Genomic DNA, 12,688 nt, shown 5'->3' with positions numbered 1-12,688 from the left:
GGGGGGGGGGTCACTCGTTACAGAAGTCCTTTCTGCACTAGTATGTGTGTCTCTCAAGTAAAAACTTTTACTTCTACTTGTATTGATTGTGAACTTATTCTTTCACTTTTACTCCTTAATACTATGAAGAAAATTGATGCGGGAAAAAATAAATGTTTGTTTAAAACTTTGCCCACAGCCCTTGCGACCGCTGAGACTGCTGAGACATTAAGCGTAGTGGACCAACCAGTAGCCCCACAAGCTGAAGAATTGGAGTCGGTCAGTCTGCAGAGTGACTTTGGTAAGATGATTTTTTCTTATCAGGATATTTAGATTATTAATCCACTGATTCAGGCATTCTTTTTTAAGTGATCGACTTATTCATTAGTCATGATCATTTGATGCTATTATTCTTTTCTCTTGTATTTTACTAAAATTTTAGCTTTTCAGTTTTATGGTTATAGCTTGCAAACTGGTCCAGCAATCATAATCTTTATCACCGCAAAATTATTTGATCTAAACAAGACCACAAAATAAAGCAATCCACACACACTGCAATTGTAAATGCCACCGTCTTTGATCTAAATGCTCCCGACACTCTTGCTCGCATGGCCAGTAAGGCGGGACTTACACTATACAGTAGACTGTGGTCGATTGGGCGAGACTTTGGTAGACTCTCACATCACGGTAGACCGGCAACCAAAGTGGCACCTGAATTTTTAATAGAGGCTGAACACCGTTGATATGTGCATGTTTGTATGTATGTGTGCATTTGAGTGGCTTCTCAATCAGTATAGAGGAAGAGGGGGAAGAAATTTATGTAATTCATACCATTGACAAAGAACATAATCTCTATTGTAATGATCTGGAAGTGTTGTCTTCGATGTATCCACGACAATTAGGTAAGTCTCTTTCTTCCCCATGAAATCAAAATGTTCATCTGACATGGTGATTAACCACAACTGTTCCTATCTTTTATTTCTGTTAAACAGCTGATGACGATGACGCCCTTGGTCAAACTTTCGTAGAGGACCTCTCGGCTAAAATCACCCCAACTCCAGAAGACTTCGCAGCTCAGAGAGACTACACTGACTTACCATGCCGCTGCAAGTCTTTTGGAGGTCGGCCGTGTCATATACAATTCGATAGAAATGTTTTAATTAATCTTAAATTTTAATTCTTAGAAATGTCAAGGGAAGAGCAAGACATCGCTATTACAAGCCAACTCAGCGCTGGGATGGGTCGGTCTGCGGAGGCTAAACATGCTGGGAAAGTGAGCCAGAGGAGAAAACACAAAATGAAATTTACTTTGCATGGAAATTTGATTTGCAGGGAATTTTTTTAATGGTTACACAGCATGAGCCAAGATAAATTAACTGCACTGATCAAACATTATTTTGATTTTGGTGTTTGTGCTAGAGTTCACAAATTAAAAGGATCAAAACCCTTGCATGCATTAACATTCACTGACGTCAAGCATGTTGTTGATTTTATTTTAAATTATGCAGAAATTCATGCTATCATGCTTCCTGGGCGTCAACCTGGACACTCTGACACTAATGTCAAGCTGCTACCAAGGAAAGGGGAAGGGGAAGAGTTAAGATTAAAACAGTAATGCAGTAATATAATGTATTTTGCCCGTTCACCTTTGTGCGGTATCTTACCTATTGATGTTTTGTTATACGATTTCGTAAACTGACCATTCATTCATTATTGTATTCAAATATTGTAATCTGTGTACTCATCATGTGTGTTTGTGAGTATGTAGACTTATGTGTGTGTTATACGTTATATTATAATTATGAGCCGGAACCTAGGAATTTAACATTCAGTATGACCAAGCCAAATTAAAGGCCTTGGAAACTCCACAAAATGATCCAAGTTTAAGAATGTCCAGTTTGGGATTTGAACCAGGGCCATCTGCTCCATAGTCCATCGTGATACTAACTAAGCACCCATAGTTCATGTACAGGTAATGACAAAAGAAGAACATCCTCACTAAGACTAATGTATTTAATATTTTATCTTCTATCTGTGGACTCAGAGGAGACCCATTGAAATATAACAGGGCCCCCTGAACTATAACTTAAGTGTATATATAAGTGTTGTTCTATTTATTGATGCATCTAATTTGTTTGCTTCTTCAGAGATGATATTTCATTCATTTTTAAATTAAATGCCTGGTATTGTCAAGGCGTTGAACAATGCATTGATATAATTTTCTTTAACTTTAATACATGTAATGGTTAAATGCCCTCAGCAGCATGCAAAGGGCACTGGAGAAGATGACATCCTACTTTTAATTGCAGTCCCTGGAAGGACATGACTGTTGACATGAAAATTCTTCAAAGGCGCAATGCAAAATAAATGGCCTTAATCAATGGCATTATTCTTCGAACCAGGGTTGTCTGCATAGACACCAATCAAGATATTGACTTACTTAAGTTAACTGTGTGTTCCTAAACCATTGTTGTATTATATTTTATGATGTAAATGCAGGGACTACTTATATTGATTTATTAACTGCTTTTAAGAGATGTTGAGGTTATACAAAAATGACAATGTCCTTTTTAACTATTTACGGGTACGAAAATACTCAATTTTTAGCAGAAAGCAGTTAAGTCATGATCTTTGCAATTTCAGCTGGATATATATTTATTCAAAGGCACATATTCATCATGACTTGATCATATTTGAATTGAAGTAATAAAGAAGGAATTAATTACGCAAATGTGTTTTTTTCCTTTTTTAAGACTGCCTGAAAGAATGCGTGTGTTTGGGAAATAGGCTATATCTTTCTTAAGATTCAGTAAATCTTACTCAGACAAAGTGCAAATTCATCTAAAATGATTGTACTTCAAGTTTAACCACCTCTGACATCTGTTGAGTTGATGCCAGAAGAATATTTGCAATGAGAACTTCTTCAAACTTTGAATGGCTTTTTCTCAAAACTGATTCTCCGAACCCATCTAACTTCAAACAGACATAACTTGGGAACGAAACCATATTTTTTAATCAAATAAAGACCAGGCTGTTCTGAAATGAATGCCCTTTTTTAAAAAGTAAAAAAAAAAAATGAAGATTTCACCATCAGACTGATTTTCCCAAATCACGTCACATATGGTCCGGACCAGCTGCCTTGTGGGACTTCAGTGCTGTTATAGCTGCAGCAATTTCCTTTCTCGAAGGTGGTTCTGTAGCGACTGGGAGGTCGTTTCGGGCTGGAAGAATTTCTGGTTGGTTTTCTGGGGGTGGTTTGTTCAATAGTTGATCAAAGTGTTCTCTCCATCGGTTCAGTTGCCCCTCTGGTTGAAGATAGTCTTTCCCTCTTTGTCTTTCACTGGTAGAGTGGGCTTGCTGAACCTACCTGAAAGAGTCTTTGTTGTCTGATATACAATCCGCAAGTGCCCGTCTGAAGCTGCTTTGTCAGCCTTTTCGGCCAGGCCATTCAGGTTGGTATTCTTGTCCTTCTTGATGGAATTCTTTACCTCCCGGTTTACTTCGGTGTACTCTTGTTGTGCAGCGAGTTTCTCATTTCGGGTACGGCTGTTGTTAACTTGGGCCTCCAGCTCTCTTCTTCTTTTGATTTGGTCTAGAGAGTCCTGTGAAATCCATTCATTCCTGGTGTTGACTTTGGGTCCTAGGATGCCCTGGCAGGTTGCATTTGCTGCCTCTTTTATCTTGTCCAAACGCTCGTTTACTTCACAGTCATCCAGATCTTGAAGGGCTTGAAATCTGTTCTTCAGTTCCAACTTGAATTCATTCTTCTTTACTGGATCTTTCAGAAGGCTCACTTCAAACTTTTGGCGACTTCCAGTTGTGATTTGTGCATACCTTCTCAGTTTCAGTTTTTTTCTTTTCAAGGATCAAATGGTGGTCTGATGCGACGTCTGCTCCTCGTAAAACTCGGACGTCCTCCAGCGAGCGTCTAAACTTTCGGGAAATGCAAAAATGATCAATCTGGTTTTCCGTTGTTCAATCCGGGGAGATCCAAGTGGCCTTATGAATTCTTTTATGTGGGAATATTGTTCCTCCAATAACCAACTTGTTTAATGCACAGAAGTGTTGGAATCTTTCTCTGTTGTCATTAGCCTCTCCTAGTCTATGTCTGCCCATGTTTTCCTCACAGTGACGATTGCCCGAACCTACCTTTGCATTTAAATCTCCCATGACAATGTTAATGTCCTTACCTGGAAGTTTGTCGATCACGCTCTGCAGGCAGTTGTAGAAGTCATCTTTATTCTCCACTTCTGCATCATTGATTGGGGCATACACTTGTATGATGTTCATGTTTACGACCTTCTTCCTACTACATGTATCCTTTTCCTTGAGTTGTTTTTTAGTTCCAAATGAGGCCATGATGATTCTTGGACCGTGCGGTTCCCAGCCCCAAAATGTCTTTTGCGCTGTTTTGGCCATGATCATCCCTACTCCTTCCCTGTGTGGTCCATCACTGTCATTTCCTGAATAAATAAAAAGCTCCCCCTCTTTCATTCGCTTCTGTCCAGACTGGTTCAAGTGGGTCTCGCTGATTCCCAGTATGTGTAGGTGGTATCGGTGCTTTTCTTGGAGGACCTGTGCAGTTTTTCCAGCCTCATAAAGAGTCCTAACGTTCCACGATCCAATCCGGAGATACTTGGACTTGGATGATGGTGGAGGCTTCTGCCCAGCAGCTTCCTTTCGGCTTTCACTACTTCTCATCATAAACTCTCCGTTCGGAGAAAATCCACGACCAGCCAAGCAGAGATAATGGTTTTTGCTTGTATGTGTTTCTGTAACAAGTTCTTTTTACGAGAGAGGTTGTTAGCCTCGTGACTCAACCCCCGACCTGGAGGCAGGATGACTCTGTTTCGGGAGTCACTACCTGGTTTCGCCATTTAGTCGCCTCCTACGACACGCTAGCACCACGTCAGTCCTATTCTTTCCAATGCCAGGACTGCACGGCTAGAAAACTCTTATGTTTTTCCTAAAATGTTTTGCCTCAACGGTGTTTTGAGTCAGAAGATTAAACTTTTAAACGATATGTAATTAATAAATATGATATTAGTCAATATACGAGTATAACACTCTTGGAAAATTACTTTTTTGGAAATAATAAAAGTTACTTCCCTTGTTATTCTGATATTCTTACCTCCCCTTAAGAAATCCAGAATATCGGAAATCGATAGACAAAAACTAGATATCTAACTACATATTTAGAATTAGCACATCAATATCCAAGTAGCTTGACAACTTTTGTTGTTAAAAAGCCTTTTTTTTCATCTTTGACCAATTTAAAGCAATGCATTAGATCTAAGATCTAGAATCTAGATCTAGATTAGATCTAATCTAGATCTAGATCTAGAGAATAGAATCTAGATTAACTCTTTGCCTTTGGTTTGTTTTGGTTACGAAGTTTGAAATCAAAATCAAAGCCATCTCTATTCTAACAAAAACGTGCTAGATTTATATTAATGCAGTTTCTTTCAACTTTTGAACCGTACACTTTCTGATTACTTTGCTTATATTTACGTTATGATAGTTTTGTTTGGGGTTTGTTTCGCGGAGGGAGACATACGGACAGCACAACTTGTAAATTAGCGTGGCTAAAAGTAAAGGAAAACAATCCAGATTTTCCCCAATTCTCAATCTGACTTCGACGGGCATGAAAATGTTGTTTTCATGTGAGACTCTAGAATGGAACCTCTTGTCCAATTGACGGGTCTTTTGAACTTTGTTGGAACGGACGTATTTCGCCAGCTGATGTCAGTATGGTATAAAAAATTTATTACACTCGTTGTGGTGTTAGATCATGATTTATCCTACTTGTGAAATTGCAACTTGTAATCACTCGTTGAAACTCGTGATTACAACTTGGCAATTTCACTCGTAGGATAAATCATGATCTTACACCACAACTCATGTAATAAATTATTTATATTTGTCGAATGTGCACAAAAATTGAGATTGTTTAGGTTTTTGGAATTCAGAGGCACATGCAAAAAATTAGGACAATTCGCCTCTTAGTTTCTGTTTAATGAGGTCTAAAAATTGTCCATTTGGTGTTGTCCGGACTATAGTCACGTTTTGGTTTAAACTTCGCTCAGCTCTGGTCATGTTTTGGTTTAAAACGAAAATAGAATTCGGAATATCCGCTGTTCGTTTTTCTCCCTACACGTGAAAACAGTGCCGCTAGATCTATTTTTTTTCTCTCTAACGCTAAAACAAACTAATGGTTATAATATTTAGTATTAATACCGGTTTTTTAAAAAGTTTATTAGTAATAATTAATAATTGCATTATTGGGGGGGGGGGGGGGGTGTGCTGTACACACGCATTTTTGTCTATCCTGCGAACGACGAGACTGTGAGAGACATTGGGCTCGCGGCTGTTCCATTTCTACCATTTCCTCCACTGTTTACGGTCGGTACGATCAAAAACCTTTTTTTAAAAGATACATTAATTGTTGAACTGCCAGAGTATTAAAAGGCACTACTTGGAGCTATTATGGACAACTTGTGTAAATTTCCATACGTTCGGTGTTTGTAGTAACTTCTGTAACCGTGACAGACCTCCGAAAACCTTAAAGCTTTTATAATACATATATATATATATATATATATATATATATGTGTGTGTGTGTGTGTGTGTGCGTGTGCGTGTGCGTGTGTATGTGTGTTTAGTGACGTGTTTAAAACTTTCTGTATATTGCAAAACCAAGATATTATCGTTGATTTGCTTCTAAACACGCAACAGGATAAAGCAAGAAAGAAAATAGATAAGAAATAATAATTTAAAAAAAAGAATTTGGATGCCTCTCCCTCGTACTATATGTCTGATCCTTCTTTCACTGTACCCTCTTTTTATTCATATATTAGTATTATTAGTGGAAGAATTCGCAGTCGGTTGATCGGGTACACCCATTCCTTTCTAGGGCAAATTAAATAACGCCAATCTTTTCCTAACCTTAGGAAAGTGAAATTGATGTAATGAAAATGTAATGCCACACGATGTTGCATTGCACCACCTGTTCCGCCCCGCTTGCAGTGTGGCCACCCATTGTTAACGCCTGAGACCGCCGTGCCCTGCTCTGCTCCGCTCCTCTACAGTGTGGCCAGAGCCTTATAACAGTTTTCACTGAGTGACGTGCCGTTAGTACGAAGAATAGGAGGAATGATTGTACGAGAATAACCTGTTCTTGAGAAACCAAACAAAACGCTTTTATATACTCCATAGCATCATTATTTTATATTTATGCGTCTACGTGTGTCGGGAATGCTTTTTTTTTAAATTGTGAACTACTCTGGCGGGTAAATTCTTTGCTACTCTTTCATAAGCCAGAGATATTAAAGTCCACAAGACAATAAGACGGTGGAGAAGTAAAAGTAACCTGAAATAGACCGACGTCTGCGGTTTTTTAGTAGTTAGGATGATCGCAATTTGGATGATCGCCATCGCACGCAGAAAAGGTGAGTCGATATCCCCGAGAGGAGAATCTTTGGACACACCATCGAACGACCAATCTATTGTTCTCAATCCTTGATCTAAAATACTCGGAAATACAACTTCTTGACAACGATATTATAGAAATTAGACTCCAGTATTTACACAGATTTTGACATCCTAGCCTAGACTACTGGGTGTTGAAGAGCTGAAGTTGTGAGATTCAGGCGGCATGGTAATCTTGAACAATCGTTGATCTCTTCACTTCCTTCAGTTTTCAAGCCTGGTCTTTATAAATAAACGGCAGTTGCTGGAGCTTCTTTTTTCCACTTTATTATTTCTTTGTTTTTAATACGACTCTCTATTCGTTCCCCCCACCCCCACCCCCAAGAGCTGCCAGGAAAGTGACACAATTAGTATTAGGGCTTGTAATAATATGTCTTTAGTAGTACAAGTGATAACTTTCGCAGGCCTATGTGGTTCTTGAGGATTCTTGTCCTGTCCACACATAGGTCGAAACGTGCGCGCATGTACCTGCCGAATGTTCTGTCTTTCTCTTTATATGAATTTTGTCCATTTCTTTCCGATTCCGTCTTCTTTCGGTTGAATGTAGAGGTCTGGTTCCTCCAACATTCTGACAATTTTCTGTCAGTCTTGCATCGGGATATTATTTATGCATTTATTCCGGCGCAGTCCCAAAGATGTGTTGTTTTCGTTTCTTTGTGTGTTTGTCCTTTAAAGAGAATACTTGGGATGTGGTGACGACAAACATGATAACAATGTTTGCGATAACAGAAGGCACATACTTACAACGACACTTTATCATTGAGAGACTTTGAAGATAGATTTTCATGGCCTTTCAAGATAAACATCACTGTCAAGTTACCTACGCTCTTTATCGTAATGAATTCACAATTGTAATGAATCAATTTCAACATTTGAACTTTAAACTGCCGAAGTTGTTAACTGGCATTCAATTTTCTTAGTAAAAACCTGGGCAAATATATGTGGACAGAAAACTTTTAGCTTCAATCCTATTCATTATTTCGAATTATTTTAAAAGTCAACAAAAATTGGTGAACTCAACAACTTGACTAGTCCGTTTAGTTTTCTCTACGATATGACCACTGTGAGGTACCGAAGCATTGATCTGTAACGTTCCCACAACTGCATGACCTGTCTCTGGCCTCAGCTGTTGCTAAGTGATGATGAAAAAATGATAACTTTCTTTCGTCTGCAAGACTAGTGTAAGTGTAAGTAAGTGTATGGATTTAATTAACGTCCCTATTAAGTTATCTAAGAGGCTGTACGACCCTAGTTCAAGAGCACACAGTCTCTGGGCTTCGTACCGGGTCCATCCCAACTGAGCTAACGGAGCGCCTCTGCAGGCTTTTCGTTGTAACAATGATGATTTGCTTTCTATCGCTATCGACACAGCCTTGTAGCAGATGTATTGTCGTGAATAGTTCGTTAGAACGGACAAGTCGGCAATATTGCCTGTTTGTTACTTATCTGGTCCTCTTTCGTATAATAGCTGGGAGTCTCAAGTATCTCGGTCATGCTTCTACTAAGCTTTGTCATGATGAGTAGAACTGAAGTTTGAGAATCGTCGCTGACAAAGCCGAAGGTAAAGTGTTCTTTTATCTCCATCTTACTAAAACGTGAAGAAGCGTCCAACTGCATGTGAGCATTTCCGTTTTGAGAATTGCCCTATTATCTTAACCAATATGTACTCCTCTATCTAAAGTGGTCTCTTATCTTTTGCTTTTTTCTACTTCTGGATAAGCTCTAGTCATAAAATAGGAACATGGGAATGGGTCAGAGAGTGTGTCTTGATTGCTACCGCCAGCCTCAATTTACTTCTTTACGTTAAAGTCCTTGTTGGTTGGTTGGTCATGACGGGTACGACTTCATTAAATCGTAATGCCACGTTAATCCACCTCGTGGAAAGGGCAGCGATAGTTTCTTTTGTAGAACGTTGATCTCAACAAGAGAGAGTCTCTCAGTTTTAATACCCCTCAGCCGTTGTGTCGAAAGAGACGTGATTGTGTAGGCCGACTTCTTCTTTTTCTTGTTACAGTATAGTAACATTATTGCTTAGCAAACTGAAAGTAATTAAGTTCGAGTTCAAATTGAACTTCATCATCGTGCCAAATCTTCACGGGCAATATTGACTGCTCATTCTTTTTCGAGGCTCGTAAGTAAGGCAAAGATTTAGTAGTAGGTCCCCATACCCAACCCAGCTAGTCCTCGGGTCATGGATGGGGGAATTGCCATCAGATATGGAGGTGAGCTGCTATGCAGTTGCAAACCAAGTGGGAGATGGTTGTGTAGAGTAGAGGAGAATTCTGGTGGCACAGCGTATTTCAATGAATGCCTCACGTACTCAAAGATCAAGGAACCACCTTGGCGACAGAAGGCACCAAAAATCTTATCAATGGCCCCAAAGCCTAGTGGGTTTTCAGTGGATGACAAAGGCCAACAGAGTAAAGTGTACAAAAATAAGCAGTAGGTAACAAGAAACCACTGCTGTGATCCCACTAGAAAATCGTAGCAAGAAACATTCATTTCTCAGATAACAGGGGTAAGCGAGTTCATAATCCAGCTCTGAACTCCTCGCTGGGTAGGGTTCACCACTGGCACAAAATGGCGACAAAATTAGAACTGTGCACCAGAAAAGCAAACTAGACAATTTAAAAAATCAGGAAATGGACAGGATTAAATTAGAAGGGAGGGGACAGGTTTGACCAAAACAGATTTCGAACTGGTAGCAGGTTAGGTGGACAGACCCATTAGTAAGAATTAGTTTTGATGAAGCAATAGCAAGCAGCTTTAAAGGTTTTTGGGGAGTGCCTGGTCGAGTCATTTGGGGGTAAATTGGAAGGGAAACCTTTTGACATAGGTGTCATCCAAGTATATGCTCAAGCATCAGAGCTTAACAATGAGGAAGAAAGAAGAGAAATGTTATAGATGTACATGTAAATATCTTGATATGTCAATAAAACAATTCTTGATGACGTCATCACTGGCTGGGTTACGTCCCACCTGCGACCACTTACTGGCCACTTCCCATTGGTCCAGGGCGTAGTTGACAGAGTTGGGGCGAACGAAGGAATTAAGAAATGTGAAGACAGTGACCTGGATTCAATTAAAGTTTTGCTTCTGATTATTTTCACAACCTTATAGTGCAAATAAACTGGACTTTATTTTATTTTTTTTATTAATTTTTTTTTTTGCTTACTGGTATATTTGTTTCTGTTGTATACATGACAAGTATTTTTTTTCATCATTCTAGGCGTGTGTGACTATTTTCAAAAATGTATCAAAAACATCAACTACACTTAAACTCTTTTAAAGTAATGAGGTCACATACCACCGTTTGGTGGTGGTGGCGGTGGTGGTAGTAGTTGTAGAATGTTGTTGTTTTGATGTTGTTGTTGTTGCTTTTGTTGTTGTTGTTGTTAATGCAGTAGCTTCTGAAGGCGTTCCCTTCGGCCTGTGGTGAAACTGGTTTAGTTGTCTTTAATACAGCAACAGACCAACTGTCCTTTTCCACCAAAAGTTCGTCTGTCTAGAATAAATGTAGTGCCAAGAAACGTGCCGTGGCGGCCTATTTAAGTGTATTTATTCACCCGGGTATGTGGTAGAGATGGGCAAAATCCGGATAATCTATAAACTATAAGGATAACCGGATAATTCTCAATGAAATGTTATCCGAATTCAGACTCTTAACTCTTCCTTCCTGACCCGTCTGCTGAAGTGGGTGCACTGCACTCCCATTTGTTGCAGTGATGCTAACCCATTTGCCGAAGCGGTTCATTCATATCATATTATTTGCCGTAGAGGTGCACTAACATAATATTATCCGGATTTTGCTAAAGCGACTCACTGCCCAGCCCTAGTATGTGGTCTCCAGTTAGACACGATGGTCTTAGGGATATATTAGGTCAAGTCTTTCTTTTTTTGAGGGGGGGGGTATTTTGTTTTATATTATGCAATACCACACTGCCTTTTGTGCACAGTTGCGTTATGTTGGTAAGGTGTGTGTGTGTATGTGTGTGTGTGTGTGTGTGTGTGTGTGTGTGTGTGTGTGTGAGTGTGTCTCTCTCTCTAACTCTCCCCCCCTCTCTCTCTCCCATCCTCTCTATATTATGCAAGTGTATATGGGGGTGTATGCCTGTTTGCATGTGTGTGTGTGTTTATACGTACATGCGTATGTATGTGCGTGTGTGCGCGTGTGCGCGTGTGCGCGTATGTGTGTATTTATGTGAAAAAAGGGAAGAGGTTATATTATTTGCCTCTGTATCTAACCACTCCCCCCCCCCTCCTGAACATCGTCTTCCTCCGCACAAAATACCCCTCGCCCTTATAAAAAATGAATGAAAACTGAAATTCAATAAAATAACAAAAATAATCACAAACAAACAAACAAACACACAAATAAAGGAGAGAAAAAACATCCTCTCTTTTTTATCCTTTGTCAGCTCCTGGTGTTCTGGCTTGCTAGTAATTACTAAAAATAGTTTTCCTTAAAACAGATCGCCCACGTTTTTCATTCCTGTTGATCCAAAGATATATTATACATATTATATAATAATATGCATTAATATTAACACGGTGTTACTCTACCTATGTCCTTGTTAAATGCAAACGTTTAACAACAACACACTCAGTTATTTGTTTTGTAAAAAGATATTTGCTCAACTCCTAAAGGTCATGGTTTCAGGAACTGCTGCTGCTGCAACATTTGATTGATAACCCTCCTCATTAGTATTGCTCCGCTAATTAGTGACGGTTGCTTTGATTAAACAGGCGTCTCAAAACACGGGCTGCCCTTCCTTCCACGCCCCCCTCCAAACTTCGCACGCTTTGTTGGTTCTCACAGTGAGGAAATTTTATTAGCCCAGACGCGTCAATGTCCATTCTTTTCACGCTCACTCTTCCTCCTCGCACGTCCTCAACAACTATTGGGCATTCTCAACAATTATTGCAGATTCTGAACAGTCGTCAATCACTGTTAGCTATTGTGGTTGCAGGGGTAGTCGTTATTCACTGGGCACCGCTTACTTTTACCAGTTTCTACGCAGAAGTGGTAAACAAGAGAAAGAGGGAAGGGTGGGAGGGGAAGAGAGAGAGAGAGAGAGAGAGAGAGAGAGAGAGAGAGAGAGAGAGAGAGAGGAGGGAGAGAAGGGTATAGAAATCATTAAAGAGATGCCTACACAATCCATCAACAGAAAAATATTGGTGAAAGAAATAATTATATAAATAAACGATGTGCCGACGTTTG

The 12,688-nt window shown here is 39.5% G+C and overlaps 1 long non-coding RNA gene across 1 annotated transcript; it reads left to right on the top strand.

The window, feature by feature from the left end:
* Positions 1-6: 6 nt before the first annotated feature.
* LOC118478407 lies at positions 7-1,423 on the top strand. Its single transcript, XR_004859024.1, has 2 exons — positions 7-280; positions 972-1,423. It is a non-coding gene; the product is annotated as an uncharacterized LOC118478407 (long non-coding RNA).
* The last annotated feature ends 11,265 nt before the right edge of the window (positions 1,424-12,688 follow it).

This window comes from Aplysia californica, unplaced genomic scaffold, assembly GCF_000002075.1.
Source record: "Aplysia californica isolate F4 #8 unplaced genomic scaffold, AplCal3.0 scaffold00546, whole genome shotgun sequence".
Taxonomy (NCBI): domain Eukaryota; kingdom Metazoa; phylum Mollusca; class Gastropoda; order Aplysiida; family Aplysiidae; genus Aplysia; species Aplysia californica.
The sequence above is the reverse complement of the archived record's forward strand: the minus strand, read 5'-3'. Positions and strand labels throughout refer to the sequence as shown.